At 37.1% G+C, this 13,607-nt stretch overlaps 22 non-coding genes across 22 annotated transcripts; all 22 read right to left on the bottom strand.

Annotated features, from left to right (window-relative positions):
- Positions 1-33: 33 nt before the first annotated feature.
- On the bottom strand, positions 34-105 carry TRNAG-UCC (transfer RNA glycine (anticodon UCC)). Its single transcript has one exon. It is a non-coding gene; the product is annotated as a tRNA-Gly (tRNA).
- Positions 106-527: 422 nt separating this feature from the next.
- Positions 528-599, bottom strand: TRNAG-UCC (transfer RNA glycine (anticodon UCC)). Its single transcript has one exon. It is a non-coding gene; the product is annotated as a tRNA-Gly (tRNA).
- A 915-nt stretch (positions 600-1,514) lies between these two features.
- On the bottom strand, positions 1,515-1,586 carry TRNAG-UCC (transfer RNA glycine (anticodon UCC)). Its single transcript has one exon. It is a non-coding gene; the product is annotated as a tRNA-Gly (tRNA).
- Positions 1,587-2,004: 418 nt separating this feature from the next.
- TRNAG-UCC (transfer RNA glycine (anticodon UCC)) lies at positions 2,005-2,076 on the bottom strand. The gene has a single exon. It is a non-coding gene; the product is annotated as a tRNA-Gly (tRNA).
- A 421-nt stretch (positions 2,077-2,497) lies between these two features.
- TRNAG-UCC (transfer RNA glycine (anticodon UCC)) lies at positions 2,498-2,569 on the bottom strand. Its single transcript has one exon. It is a non-coding gene; the product is annotated as a tRNA-Gly (tRNA).
- Positions 2,570-3,482: 913 nt separating this feature from the next.
- TRNAG-UCC (transfer RNA glycine (anticodon UCC)) lies at positions 3,483-3,554 on the bottom strand. Its single transcript has one exon. It is a non-coding gene; the product is annotated as a tRNA-Gly (tRNA).
- Positions 3,555-3,974: 420 nt separating this feature from the next.
- TRNAG-UCC (transfer RNA glycine (anticodon UCC)) lies at positions 3,975-4,046 on the bottom strand. The gene has a single exon. It is a non-coding gene; the product is annotated as a tRNA-Gly (tRNA).
- A 421-nt stretch (positions 4,047-4,467) lies between these two features.
- Positions 4,468-4,539, bottom strand: TRNAG-UCC (transfer RNA glycine (anticodon UCC)). Its single transcript has one exon. It is a non-coding gene; the product is annotated as a tRNA-Gly (tRNA).
- A 422-nt stretch (positions 4,540-4,961) lies between these two features.
- On the bottom strand, positions 4,962-5,033 carry TRNAG-UCC (transfer RNA glycine (anticodon UCC)). Its single transcript has one exon. It is a non-coding gene; the product is annotated as a tRNA-Gly (tRNA).
- A 422-nt stretch (positions 5,034-5,455) lies between these two features.
- TRNAG-UCC (transfer RNA glycine (anticodon UCC)) lies at positions 5,456-5,527 on the bottom strand. Its single transcript has one exon. It is a non-coding gene; the product is annotated as a tRNA-Gly (tRNA).
- A 422-nt stretch (positions 5,528-5,949) lies between these two features.
- On the bottom strand, positions 5,950-6,021 carry TRNAG-UCC (transfer RNA glycine (anticodon UCC)). Its single transcript has one exon. It is a non-coding gene; the product is annotated as a tRNA-Gly (tRNA).
- A 915-nt stretch (positions 6,022-6,936) lies between these two features.
- TRNAG-UCC (transfer RNA glycine (anticodon UCC)) lies at positions 6,937-7,008 on the bottom strand. The gene has a single exon. It is a non-coding gene; the product is annotated as a tRNA-Gly (tRNA).
- A 422-nt stretch (positions 7,009-7,430) lies between these two features.
- Positions 7,431-7,502, bottom strand: TRNAG-UCC (transfer RNA glycine (anticodon UCC)). Its single transcript has one exon. It is a non-coding gene; the product is annotated as a tRNA-Gly (tRNA).
- A 915-nt stretch (positions 7,503-8,417) lies between these two features.
- Positions 8,418-8,489, bottom strand: TRNAG-UCC (transfer RNA glycine (anticodon UCC)). Its single transcript has one exon. It is a non-coding gene; the product is annotated as a tRNA-Gly (tRNA).
- A 422-nt stretch (positions 8,490-8,911) lies between these two features.
- TRNAG-UCC (transfer RNA glycine (anticodon UCC)) lies at positions 8,912-8,983 on the bottom strand. The gene has a single exon. It is a non-coding gene; the product is annotated as a tRNA-Gly (tRNA).
- A 913-nt stretch (positions 8,984-9,896) lies between these two features.
- On the bottom strand, positions 9,897-9,968 carry TRNAG-UCC (transfer RNA glycine (anticodon UCC)). The gene has a single exon. It is a non-coding gene; the product is annotated as a tRNA-Gly (tRNA).
- Positions 9,969-10,388: 420 nt separating this feature from the next.
- Positions 10,389-10,460, bottom strand: TRNAG-UCC (transfer RNA glycine (anticodon UCC)). The gene has a single exon. It is a non-coding gene; the product is annotated as a tRNA-Gly (tRNA).
- A 421-nt stretch (positions 10,461-10,881) lies between these two features.
- TRNAG-UCC (transfer RNA glycine (anticodon UCC)) lies at positions 10,882-10,953 on the bottom strand. Its single transcript has one exon. It is a non-coding gene; the product is annotated as a tRNA-Gly (tRNA).
- Positions 10,954-11,375: 422 nt separating this feature from the next.
- TRNAG-UCC (transfer RNA glycine (anticodon UCC)) lies at positions 11,376-11,447 on the bottom strand. The gene has a single exon. It is a non-coding gene; the product is annotated as a tRNA-Gly (tRNA).
- A 422-nt stretch (positions 11,448-11,869) lies between these two features.
- TRNAG-UCC (transfer RNA glycine (anticodon UCC)) lies at positions 11,870-11,941 on the bottom strand. Its single transcript has one exon. It is a non-coding gene; the product is annotated as a tRNA-Gly (tRNA).
- A 914-nt stretch (positions 11,942-12,855) lies between these two features.
- TRNAG-UCC (transfer RNA glycine (anticodon UCC)) lies at positions 12,856-12,927 on the bottom strand. The gene has a single exon. It is a non-coding gene; the product is annotated as a tRNA-Gly (tRNA).
- A 422-nt stretch (positions 12,928-13,349) lies between these two features.
- On the bottom strand, positions 13,350-13,421 carry TRNAG-UCC (transfer RNA glycine (anticodon UCC)). The gene has a single exon. It is a non-coding gene; the product is annotated as a tRNA-Gly (tRNA).
- Between the last annotated feature and the right edge of the window lie 186 nt (positions 13,422-13,607).

Raw genomic sequence — 13,607 nt, forward strand, 5'->3', positions numbered from 1 at the left:
AAAGCTTAAAACAAAAAAAAAATACCCATTTCATGCGTTGGCCGGGAATCGAACCCGGGTCAAATGCTTGGAAGGCAGCTATGCTCACCACTATACCACCAACGCCTACACTTTATAGTTTTTTTTGTGTAACTTCTCCGGCAGTAACTGCTTAATAGCGTGTCATGAATGAAAGATCAGTATAATTGAATGCAGTAAGTGTTCACAAAAAGATTAAAAAACACAAAATACAAGAAATTATTTTACTTTTGCCACGGGTTCCAAAATTGGAAAATGAGCACAAGGGTTTGCAGAGAGTTTTACAAAAGTTTTAAAAATCACAAGTAGCGATTGCCAGAACATGAAGCAGGGTTACCGTTTTGGAAGGCACCTTTACAAATCAATATAACACCAACACCTACAAAGCATCTCTACTTTTTCTGCGTTCTACGTTTCAGCTAAATTAGTACAAACAATGCAAGATCAGCAGAAGGATTTGCAGAGTTTGTTCACAAAAAGCTTAAAACAAAAAAAAAATACCCATTTCATGCGTTGGCCGGGAATCGAACCCGGGTCAAATGCTTGGAAGGCAGCTATGCTCACCACTATACCACCAACGCCTACACTTTATAGTTTTTTTTGTGTAACTTCTCCGGCAGTAACTGCTTAATAGCGTGTCATGAATGAAAGATCAGTATAATTGAATGCAGTAAGTGTTCACAAAAAGATTAAAAAACACAAAATACAAGAAATTATTTTACTTTTGCCACGGGTTCCAAAATTGGAAAATGAGCACAAGGGTTTGCAGAGAGTTTTACAAAAGTTTTAAAAATCACAAGTAGCGATTGCCAGAACATGAAGCAGGGTTACCGTTTTGGAAGGCACCTTTACAAATCAATATAACACCAACACCTACAAAGCATCTCTACTTTTTCTGCGTTCTACGTTTCAGCTAAATTAGTACAAACAATGCAAGATCAGCAGAAGGATTTTCAGAGTTTGTTCACAAAAAGCTTAAAACAAAAAAAAATACCTATTTCATGCGTTGGCCGGGAATCGAACCCGGGTCACCTGCTTGGAAGGCAGCTATGCTCACCACTATACCACCAACGCCTACACTTTATAGTTTTTTTCGTGTATTTTCTCCGGCAGTTACTGCTTAATAGCGTGACATGAAAGAAAGATCAGTATAATTGAATGCAGTAAGTGTTCACAAAAAGATTAAAAAACACAAAATACAAGAAATTATTTTACTTTTGCCACGGGTTCCAAAATTGGAAAATGAGCACAAGGGTTTGCAGAGAGTTTTACAAAAGTTTTAAAAATCACAAGTAGCGATTGCCAGAACATGAAGCAGGGTTACCGTTTTGGAAGGCACCTTTACAAATAAATATAACACCAACACCTACAAAGCATCTCTACTTTTTCTGCGTTCTACGTTTCAGCTAAATTAGTACAAACAATGCAAGATCAGCAGAAGGATTTGCAGAGTTTGTTCACAAAAAGCTTAAAACAAAAAAAAAATACCTATTTCATGCGTTGGCCGGGAATCGAACCCGGGTCAACTGCTTGGAAGGCAGCTATGCTCACCACTATACCACCAACGCCTACACTTTATAGTTTTTTTTGTGTAACTTCTCCGGCAGTAACTGCTTAATAGCGTGTCATGAATGAAAGATCAGTATAATTGAATGCAGTAAGTGTTCACAAAAAGATTAAAAAACAATACAAGAAATTATTTTACTTTTGCCACGGGTTCCAAAATTGGAAAATGAGCACAAGGGTTTGCAGAGAGTTTTACAAAAGTTTTAAAAATCACAAGTAGCGATTGCCAGAACATGAAGCAGGGTTACCGTTTTGGAAGGCACCTTTACAAATCAATATAACACCAACACCTACAAAGCATCTCTACTTTTTCTGCGTTCTACGTTTCAGCTAAATTAGTACAAACAATGCAAGATCAGCAGAAGGATTTGCAGAGTTTGTTCACAAAAAGCTTAAAACAAAAAAAAAATACCCATTTCATGCGTTGGCCGGGAATCGAACCCGGGTCAAATGCTTGGAAGGCAGCTATGCTCACCACTATACCACCAACGCCTACACTTCATAGTTTTTTTTGTGTAACTTCTCCGGCAGTAACTGCTTAATAGCGTGTCATGAATGAAAGATCAGTATAATTGAATGCAGTAAGTGTTCACAAAAAGATTAAAAAACACAAAATACAAGAAATTATTTTACTTTTGCCACGGGTTCCAAAATTGGAAAATGAGCACAAGGGTTTGCAGAGAGTTTTACAAAAGTTTTAAAAATCACAAGTAGCGATTGCCAGAACATGAAGCAGGGTTACCGTTTTGGAAGGCACCTTTACAAATCAATATAACACCAACACCTACAAAGCATCTCTACTTTTTCTGCGTTCTACGTTTCAGCTAAATTAGTACAAACAATGCAAGATCAGCAGAAGGATTTTCAGAGTTTGTTCACAAAAAGCTTAAAACAAAAAAAAATACCTATTTCATGCGTTGGCCGGGAATCGAACCCGGGTCAACTGCTTGGAAGGCAGCTATGCTCACCACTATACCACCAACGCCTACACTTTATAGTTTTTTTTGTGTATTTTCTCCGGCAGTTACTGCTTAATAGCGTGTCATGAAAGAAAGATCAGTATAATTGAATGCAGTAAGTGTTCACAAAAAGATTAAAAAACACAAAATACAAGAAATTATTTTACTTTTGCCACGGGTTCCAAAATTGGAAAATGAGCACAAGGGTTTGCAGAGAGTTTTACAAAAGTTTTAAAAATCACAAGTAGCGATTGCCAGAACATGAAGCAGGGTTACCGTTTTGGAAGGCACCTTTACAAATCAATATAACACCAACACCTACAAAGCATCTCTACTTTTTCTGCGTTCTACGTTTCAGCTAAATTAGTACAAACAATGCAAGATCAGCAGAAGGATTTTCAGAGTTTGTTCACAAAAAGCTTAAAACAAAAAAAAATACCTATTTCATGCGTTGGCCGGGAATCGAACCCGGTTCAACTGCTTGGAAGGCAGCTATGCTCACCACTATACCACCAACGCCTACACTTTATAGTTTTTTTTGTGTAACTTCTCCGGCAGTTACTGCGTAATAGCGTGTCATGAATGAAAGATCAGTATATTTGAATGCAGTAAGTGTTCACAAAAAGATTAAAAAACACAAAATACAAGAAATTATTTTACTTTTGCCACGGGTTCCAAAATTGGAAAATGAGCACAAGGGTTTGCAGAGAGTTTTACAAAAGTTTTAAAAATCACAAGTAGCGATTGCAGAACATGAAGCAGGGTTACCGTTTTGGAAGGCACCTTTACAAATCAATATAACACCAACACCTACAAAGCATCTCTACTTTTTCTGCGTTCTACGTTTCAGCTAAATTAGTACAAACAATGCAAGATCAGCAGAAGGATTTTCAGAGTTTGTTCACAAAAAGCTTAAAACAAAAAAAAATACCTATTTCATGCGTTGGCCGGGAATCGAACCCGGGTCAACTGCTTGGAAGGCAGCTATGCTCACCACTATACCACCAACGCCTACACTTTATAGTTTTTTTTGTGTATTTTCTCCGGCAGTTACTGCTTAATAGCGTGTCATGAAAGAAAGATCAGTATAATTGAATGCAGTAAGTGTTCACAAAAAGATTAAAAAACACAAAATACAAGAAATTATTTTACTTTTGCCACGGGTTCCAAAATTGGAAAATGAGCACAAGGGTTTGCAGAGAGTTTTACAAAAGTTTTAAAAATCACAAGTAGCGATTGCAGAACATGAAGCAGGGTTACCGTTTTGGAAGGCACCTTTACAAATCAATATAACACCAACACCTACAAAGCATCTCTACTTTTTCTGCGTTCTACGTTTCAGCTAAATTAGTACAAACAATGCAAGATCAGCAGAAGGATTTTCAGAGTTTGTTCACAAAAAGCTTAAAACAAAAAAAAATACCTATTTCATGCGTTGGCCGGGAATCGAACCCGGGTCAACTGCTTGGAAGGCAGCTATGCTCACCACTATACCACCAACGCCTACACTTTATAGTTTTTTTTGTGTATTTTCTCCGGCAGTTACTGCTTAATAGCGTGTCATGAAAGAAAGATCAGTATAATTGAATGCAGTAAGTGTTCACAAAAAGATTAAAAAACACAAAATACAAGAAATTATTTTACTTTTGCCACGGGTTCCAAAATTGGAAAATGAGCACAAGGGTTTGCAGAGAGTTTTACAAAAGTTTTAAAAATCACAAGTAGCGATTGCCAGAACATGAAGCAGGGTTACCGTTTTGGAAGGCACCTTTACAAATCAATATAACACCAACACCTACAAAGCATCTCTACTTTTTCTGCGTTCTACGTTTCAGCTAAATTAGTACAAACAATGCAAGATCAGCAGAAGGATTTTCAGAGTTTGTTCACAAAAAGCTTAAAACAAAAAAAAATACCTATTTCATGCGTTGGCCGGGAATCGAACCCGGGTCAACTGCTTGGAAGGCAGCTATGCTCACCACTATACCACCAACGCCTACACTTTATAGTTTTTTTTGTGTATTTTCTCCGGCAGTTACTGCTTAATAGCGTGTCATGAAAGAAAGATCAGTATAATTGAATGCAGTAAGTGTTCACAAAAAGATTAAAAAACACAAAATACAAGAAATTATTTTACTTTTGCCACGGGTTCCAAAATTGGAAAATGAGCACAAGGGTTTGCAGAGAGTTTTACAAAAGTTTTAAAAATCACAAGTAGCGATTGCCAGAACATGAAGCAGGGTTACCGTTTTGGAAGGCACCTTTACAAATCAATATAACACCAACACCTACAAAGCATCTCTACTTTTTCTGCGTTCTACGTTTCAGCTAAATTAGTACAAACAATGCAAGATCAGCAGAAGGATTTGCAGAGTTTGTTCACAAAAAGCTTAAGACAAAAAAAAAATACCTATTTCATGCGTTGGCCGGGAATCGAACCCGGGTCAACTGCTTGGAAGGCAGCTATGCTCACCACTATACCACCAACGCCTACACTTTATAGTTTTTTTTGTGTAACTTCTCCGGCAGTAACTGCTTAATAGCGTGTCATGAATGAAAGATCAGTATAATTGAATGCAGTAAGTGTTCACAAAAAGATTAAAAAACACAAAATACAAGAAATTATTTTACTTTTGCCACGGGTTCCAAAATTGGAAAATGAGCACAAGGGTTTGCAGAGAGTTTTACAAAAGTTTTAAAAATCACAAGTAGCGATTGCCAGAACATGAAGCAGGGTTACCGTTTTGGAAGGCACCTTTACAAATCAATATAACACCAACACCTACAAAGCATCTCTACTTTTTCTGCGTTCTACGTTTCAGCTAAATTAGTACAAACAATGCAAGATCAGCAGAAGGATTTGCAGAGTTTGTTCACAAAAAGCTTAAGACAAAAAAAAAATACCTATTTCATGCGTTGGCCGGGAATCGAACCCGGGTCAACTGCTTGGAAGGCAGCTATGCTCACCACTATACCACCAACGCCTACACTTTATAGTTTTTTTTGTGTAACTTCTCCGGCAGTAACTGCTTAATAGCGTGTCATGAATGAAAGATCAGTATAATTGAATGCAGTAAGTGTTCACAAAAAGATTAAAAAACACAAAATACAAGAAATTATTTTACTTTTGCCACGGGTTCCAAAATTGGAAAATGAGCACAAGGGTTTGCAGAGAGTTTTACAAAAGTTTTAAAAATCACAAGTAGCGATTGCCAGAACATGAAGCAGGGTTACCGTTTTGGAAGGCACCTTTACAAATCAATATAACACCAACACCTACAAAGCATCTCTACTTTTTCTGCGTTCTACGTTTCAGCTAAATTAGTACAAACAATGCAAGATCAGCAGAAGGATTTGCAGAGTTTGTTCACAAAAAGCTTAAAACAAAAAAAAAATACCCATTTCATGCGTTGGCCGGGAATCGAACCCGGGTCAAATGCTTGGAAGGCAGCTATGCTCACCACTATACCACCAACGCCTACACTTTATAGTTTTTTTTGTGTAACTTCTCCGGCAGTAACTGCTTAATAGCGTGTCATGAATGAAAGATCAGTATAATTGAATGCAGTAAGTGTTCACAAAAAGATTAAAAAACACAAAATACAAGAAATTATTTTACTTTTGCCACGGGTTCCAAAATTGGAAAATGAGCACAAGGGTTTGCAGAGAGTTTTACAAAAGTTTTAAAAATCACAAGTAGCGATTGCCAGAACATGAAGCAGGGTTACCGTTTTGGAAGGCACCTTTACAAATCAATATAACACCAACACCTACAAAGCATCTCTACTTTTTCTGCGTTCTACGTTTCAGCTAAATTAGTACAAACAATGCAAGATCAGCAGAAGGATTTTCAGAGTTTGTTCACAAAAAGCTTAAAACAAAAAAAAATACCTATTTCATGCGTTGGCCGGGAATCGAACCCGGGTCACCTGCTTGGAAGGCAGCTATGCTCACCACTATACCACCAACGCCTACACTTTATAGTTTTTTTCGTGTATTTTCTCCGGCAGTTACTGCTTAATAGCGTGACATGAAAGAAAGATCAGTATAATTGAATGCAGTAAGTGTTCACAAAAAGATTAAAAAACACAAAATACAAGAAATTATTTTACTTTTGCCACGGGTTCCAAAATTGGAAAATGAGCACAAGGGTTTGCAGAGAGTTTTACAAAAGTTTTAAAAATCACAAGTAGCGATTGCCAGAACATGAAGCAGGGTTACCGTTTTGGAAGGCACCTTTACAAATAAATATAACACCAACACCTACAAAGCATCTCTACTTTTTCTGCGTTCTACGTTTCAGCTAAATTAGTACAAACAATGCAAGATCAGCAGAAGGATTTGCAGAGTTTGTTCACAAAAAGCTTAAAACAAAAAAAAAATACCTATTTCATGCGTTGGCCGGGAATCGAACCCGGGTCAACTGCTTGGAAGGCAGCTATGCTCACCACTATACCACCAACGCCTACACTTTATAGTTTTTTTTGTGTAACTTCTCCGGCAGTAACTGCTTAATAGCGTGTCATGAATGAAAGATCAGTATAATTGAATGCAGTAAGTGTTCACAAAAAGATTAAAAAACACAAAATACAAGAAATTATTTTACTTTTGCCACGGGTTCCAAAATTGGAAAATGAGCACAAGGGTTTGCAGAGAGTTTTACAAAAGTTTTAAAAATCACAAGTAGCGATTGCCAGAACATGAAGCAGGGTTACCGTTTTGGAAGGCACCTTTACAAATCAATATAACACCAACACCTACAAAGCATCTCTACTTTTTCTGCGTTCTACGTTTCAGCTAAATTAGTACAAACAATGCAAGATCAGCAGAAGGATTTGCAGAGTTTGTTCACAAAAAGCTTAAAACAAAAAAAAAATACCCATTTCATGCGTTGGCCGGGAATCGAACCCGGGTCAAATGCTTGGAAGGCAGCTATGCTCACCACTATACCACCAACGCCTACACTTTATAGTTTTTTTTGTGTATTTTCTCCGGCAGTTACTGCTTAATAGCGTGTCATGAAAGAAAGATCAATATAATTGAATGCAGTAAGTGTTCACAAAAAGATTAAAAAACACAAAATACAAGAAATTATTTTACTTTTGCCACGGGTTCCAAAATTGGAAAATGAGCACAAGGGTTTGCAGAGAGTTTTACAAAAGTTTTAAAAATCACAAGTAGCGATTGCCAGAACATGAAGCAGGGTTACCGTTTTGGAAGGCACCTTTACAAATCAATATAACACCAACACCTACAAAGCATCTCTACTTTTTCTGCGTTCTACGTTTCAGCTAAATTAGTACAAACAATGCAAGATCAGCAGAAGGATTTTCAGAGTTTGTTCACAAAAAGCTTAAAACAAAAAAAAATACCTATTTCATGCGTTGGCCGGGAATCGAACCCGGGTCACCTGCTTGGAAGGCAGCTATGCTCACCACTATACCACCAACGCCTACACTTTATAGTTTTTTTCGTGTATTTTCTCCGGCAGTTACTGCTTAATAGCGTGACATGAAAGAAAGATCAGTATAATTGAATGCAGTAAGTGTTCACAAAAAGATTAAAAAACACAAAATACAAGAAATTATTTTACTTTTGCCACGGGTTCCAAAATTGGAAAATGAGCACAAGGGTTTGCAGAGAGTTTTACAAAAGTTTTAAAAATCACAAGTAGCGATTGCCAGAACATGAAGCAGGGTTACCGTTTTGGAAGGCACCTTTACAAATAAATATAACACCAACACCTACAAAGCATCTCTACTTTTTCTGCGTTCTACGTTTCAGCTAAATTAGTACAAACAATGCAAGATCAGCAGAAGGATTTGCAGAGTTTGTTCACAAAAAGCTTAAAACAAAAAAAAAATACCTATTTCATGCGTTGGCCGGGAATCGAACCCGGGTCAACTGCTTGGAAGGCAGCTATGCTCACCACTATACCACCAACGCCTACACTTTATAGTTTTTTTTGTGTAACTTCTCCGGCAGTAACTGCTTAATAGCGTGTCATGAATGAAAGATCAGTATAATTGAATGCAGTAAGTGTTCACAAAAAGATTAAAAAACACAAAATACAAGAAATTATTTTACTTTTGCCACGGGTTCCAAAATTGGAAAATGAGCACAAGGGTTTGCAGAGAGTTTTACAAAAGTTTTAAAAATCACAAGTAGCGATTGCCAGAACATGAAGCAGGGTTACCGTTTTGGAAGGCACCTTTACAAATCAATATAACACCAACACCTACAAAGCATCTCTACTTTTTCTGCGTTCTACGTTTCAGCTAAATTAGTACAAACAATGCAAGATCAGCAGAAGGATTTGCAGAGTTTGTTCACAAAAAGCTTAAAACAAAAAAAAAATACCCATTTCATGCGTTGGCCGGGAATCGAACCCGGGTCAAATGCTTGGAAGGCAGCTATGCTCACCACTATACCACCAACGCCTACACTTTATAGTTTTTTTTGTGTATTTTCTCCGGCAGTTACTGCTTAATAGCGTGTCATGAAAGAAAGATCAATATAATTGAATGCAGTAAGTGTTCACAAAAAGATTAAAAAACACAAAATACAAGAAATTATTTTACTTTTGCCACGGGTTCCAAAATTGGAAAATGAGCACAAGGGTTTGCAGAGAGTTTTACAAAAGTTTTAAAAATCACAAGTAGCGATTGCCAGAACATGAAGCAGGGTTACCGTTTTGGAAGGCACCTTTACAAATCAATATAACACCAACACCTACAAAGCATCTCTACTTTTTCTGCGTTCTACGTTTCAGCTAAATTAGTACAAACAATGCAAGATCAGCAGAAGGATTTTCAGAGTTTGTTCACAAAAAGCTTAAAACAAAAAAAAATACCTATTTCATGCGTTGGCCGGGAATCGAACCCGGTTCAACTGCTTGGAAGGCAGCTATGCTCACCACTATACCACCAACGCCTACACTTTATAGTTTTTTTTGTGTAACTTCTCCGGCAGTTACTGCGTAATAGCGTGTCATGAATGAAAGATCAGTATATTTGAATGCAGTAAGTGTTCACAAAAAGATTAAAAAACACAAAATACAAGAAATTATTTTACTTTTGCCACGGGTTCCAAAATTGGAAAATGAGCACAAGGGTTTGCAGAGAGTTTTACAAAAGTTTTAAAAATCACAAGTAGCGATTGCAGAACATGAAGCAGGGTTACCGTTTTGGAAGGCACCTTTACAAATCAATATAACACCAACACCTACAAAGCATCTCTACTTTTTCTGCGTTCTACGTTTCAGCTAAATTAGTACAAACAATGCAAGATCAGCAGAAGGATTTTCAGAGTTTGTTCACAAAAAGCTTAAAACAAAAAAAAATACCTATTTCATGCGTTGGCCGGGAATCGAACCCGGGTCAACTGCTTGGAAGGCAGCTATGCTCACCACTATACCACCAACGCCTACACTTTATAGTTTTTTTTGTGTATTTTCTCCGGCAGTTACTGCTTAATAGCGTGTCATGAAAGAAAGATCAGTATAATTGAATGCAGTAAGTGTTCACAAAAAGATTAAAAAACACAAAATACAAGAAATTATTTTACTTTTGCCACGGGTTCCAAAATTGGAAAATGAGCACAAGGGTTTGCAGAGAGTTTTACAAAAGTTTTAAAAATCACAAGTAGCGATTGCAGAACATGAAGCAGGGTTACCGTTTTGGAAGGCACCTTTACAAATCAATATAACACCAACACCTACAAAGCATCTCTACTTTTTCTGCGTTCTACGTTTCAGCTAAATTAGTACAAACAATGCAAGATCAGCAGAAGGATTTTCAGAGTTTGTTCACAAAAAGCTTAAAACAAAAAAAAATACCTATTTCATGCGTTGGCCGGGAATCGAACCCGGGTCAACTGCTTGGAAGGCAGCTATGCTCACCACTATACCACCAACGCCTACACTTTATAGTTTTTTTTGTGTATTTTCTCCGGCAGTTACTGCTTAATAGCGTGTCATGAAAGAAAGATCAGTATAATTGAATGCAGTAAGTGTTCACAAAAAGATTAAAAAACACAAAATACAAGAAATTATTTTACTTTTGCCACGGGTTCCAAAATTGGAAAATGAGCACAAGGGTTTGCAGAGAGTTTTACAAAAGTTTTAAAAATCACAAGTAGCGATTGCCAGAACATGAAGCAGGGTTACCGTTTTGGAAGGCACCTTTACAAATCAATATAACACCAACACCTACAAAGCATCTCTACTTTTTCTGCGTTCTACGTTTCAGCTAAATTAGTACAAACAATGCAAGATCAGCAGAAGGATTTTCAGAGTTTGTTCACAAAAAGCTTAAAACAAAAAAAAATACCTATTTCATGCGTTGGCCGGGAATCGAACCCGGGTCAACTGCTTGGAAGGCAGCTATGCTCACCACTATACCACCAACGCCTACACTTTATAGTTTTTTTTGTGTATTTTCTCCGGCAGTTACTGCTTAATAGCGTGTCATGAAAGAAAGATCAGTATAATTGAATGCAGTAAGTGTTCACAAAAAGATTAAAAAACACAAAATACAAGAAATTATTTTACTTTTGCCACGGGTTCCAAAATTGGAAAATGAGCACAAGGGTTTGCAGAGAGTTTTACAAAAGTTTTAAAAATCACAAGTAGCGATTGCCAGAACATGAAGCAGGGTTACCGTTTTGGAAGGCACCTTTACAAATCAATATAACACCAACACCTACAAAGCATCTCTACTTTTTCTGCGTTCTACGTTTCAGCTAAATTAGTACAAACAATGCAAGATCAGCAGAAGGATTTGCAGAGTTTGTTCACAAAAAGCTTAAGACAAAAAAAAAATACCTATTTCATGCGTTGGCCGGGAATCGAACCCGGGTCAACTGCTTGGAAGGCAGCTATGCTCACCACTATACCACCAACGCCTACACTTTATAGTTTTTTTTGTGTAACTTCTCCGGCAGTAACTGCTTAATAGCGTGTCATGAATGAAAGATCAGTATAATTGAATGCAGTAAGTGTTCACAAAAAGATTAAAAAACACAAAATACAAGAAATTATTTTACTTTTGCCACGGGTTCCAAAATTGGAAAATGAGCACAAGGGTTTGCAGAGAGTTTTACAAAAGTTTTAAAAATCACAAGTAGCGATTGCCAGAACATGAAGCAGGGTTACCGTTTTGGAAGGCACCTTTACAAATCAATATAACACCAACACCTACAAAGCATCTCTACTTTTTCTGCGTTCTACGTTTCAGCTAAATTAGTACAAACAATGCAAGATCAGCAGAAGGATTTGCAGAGTTTGTTCACAAAAAGCTTAAAACAAAAAAAAAATACCCATTTCATGCGTTGGCCGGGAATCGAACCCGGGTCAAATGCTTGGAAGGCAGCTATGCTCACCACTATACCACCAACGCCTACACTTTATAGTTTTTTTTGTGTAACTTCTCCGCCAGTAACTGCTTAATAGCGTGTCATGAATGAAAGATCAGTATAATTGAATGCAGTAAGTGTTCACAAAAAGATTAAAAAACACAAAATACAAGAAATTATTTTACTTTTGCCACGGGTTCCAAAATTGGAAAATGAGCACAAGGGTTTGCAGAGAGTTTTACAAAAGTTTTAAAAATCACAAGTAGCGATTGCCAGAACATGAAGCAGGGTTACCGTTTTGGAAGGCACCTTTACAAATCAATATAACACCAACACCTACAAAGCATCTCTACTTTTTCTGCGTTCTACGTTTCAGCTAAATTAGTACAAACAATGCAAGATCAGCAGAAGGATTTTCAGAGTTTGTTCACAAAAAGCTTAAAACAAAAAAAAATACCTATTTCATGCGTTGGCCGGGAATCGAACCCGGGTCACCTGCTTGGAAGGCAGCTATGCTCACCACTATACCACCAACGCCTACACTTTATAGTTTTTTTCGTGTATTTTCTCCGGCAGTTACTGCTTAATAGCGTGACATGAAAGAAAGATCAGTATAATTGAATGCAGTAAGTGTTCACAAAAAGATTAAAAAACACAAAATACAAGAAATTATTTTACTTTTGCCACGGGTTCCAAAATTGGAAAATGAGCACAAGGGTTTGCAGAGAGTTTTACAAAAGTTTTAAAAATCACAAGTAGCGATTGCCAGAACATGAAGCAGGGTTACCGTTTTGGAAGGCACCTTTACAAATCAATATAACACCAACTCCTACAAAGCATCTCTACTTTTTCTGCGTTCTACGTTTCAGCTAAATTAGTACAAACAATGCAAGATCAGCAAAAGGATTTTCAGAGTTTGTTCACAAAAAGCTTAAAACAAAAAAAAATACCTATTTCATGCGTTGGCCGGGAATCGAACCCGGGTCAACTGCTTGGAAGGCAGCTATGCTCACCACTATACCACCAACGCCTACACTTTATAGTTTTTTTTGTGTATTTTCTCCGGCAGTTACTGCTTAATAGCGTGTCATGAAAGAAAGATCAGTATAATTGAATGCAGTAAGTGTTCACAAAAAGATTAAAAAACACAAAATACAAGAAATTATTTTACTTTTGCCACGGGTTCCAAAATTGGAAAATGAGCACAAGGGTTTGCAGAGAGTTTTACAAAAGTTTTAAAAATCACAAGTAGCGATTGCCAGAACATGAAGCAGGGTTACCGTTTTGGAAGGCACCTTTACAAATCAATATAACACCAACACCTACAAAGCATCTCTACTTTTTCTGCGTTCTACGTTTCAGCTAAATTAGTACAAACAATGCAAGATCAGCAGAAGGATTTGCAGAGTTTGTTCACAAAAAGCTTAAAACAAAAAAAAAATACCTATTTCATGCGTTGGCCGGGAATCGAACCCGGGTCAACTGCTTGGAAGGCAGCTATGCTCACCACTATACCACCAACGCCTACACTTTATAGTTTTTTTTGTGTAACTTCTCCGGCAGTAACTGCTTAATAGCGTGTCATGAATGAAAGATCAGTATAATTGAATGCAGTAAGTGTTCACAAAAAGATTAAAAAACACAAAATACAAGAAATTATTTTACTTTTGCCACGGGTTCCAAAATTGGAAAATGAGCACAAGGGTTTGC

This window comes from Rhinoderma darwinii, chromosome 4 (assembly GCF_050947455.1).
Source record: "Rhinoderma darwinii isolate aRhiDar2 chromosome 4, aRhiDar2.hap1, whole genome shotgun sequence".
Taxonomy (NCBI): domain Eukaryota; kingdom Metazoa; phylum Chordata; class Amphibia; order Anura; family Rhinodermatidae; genus Rhinoderma; species Rhinoderma darwinii.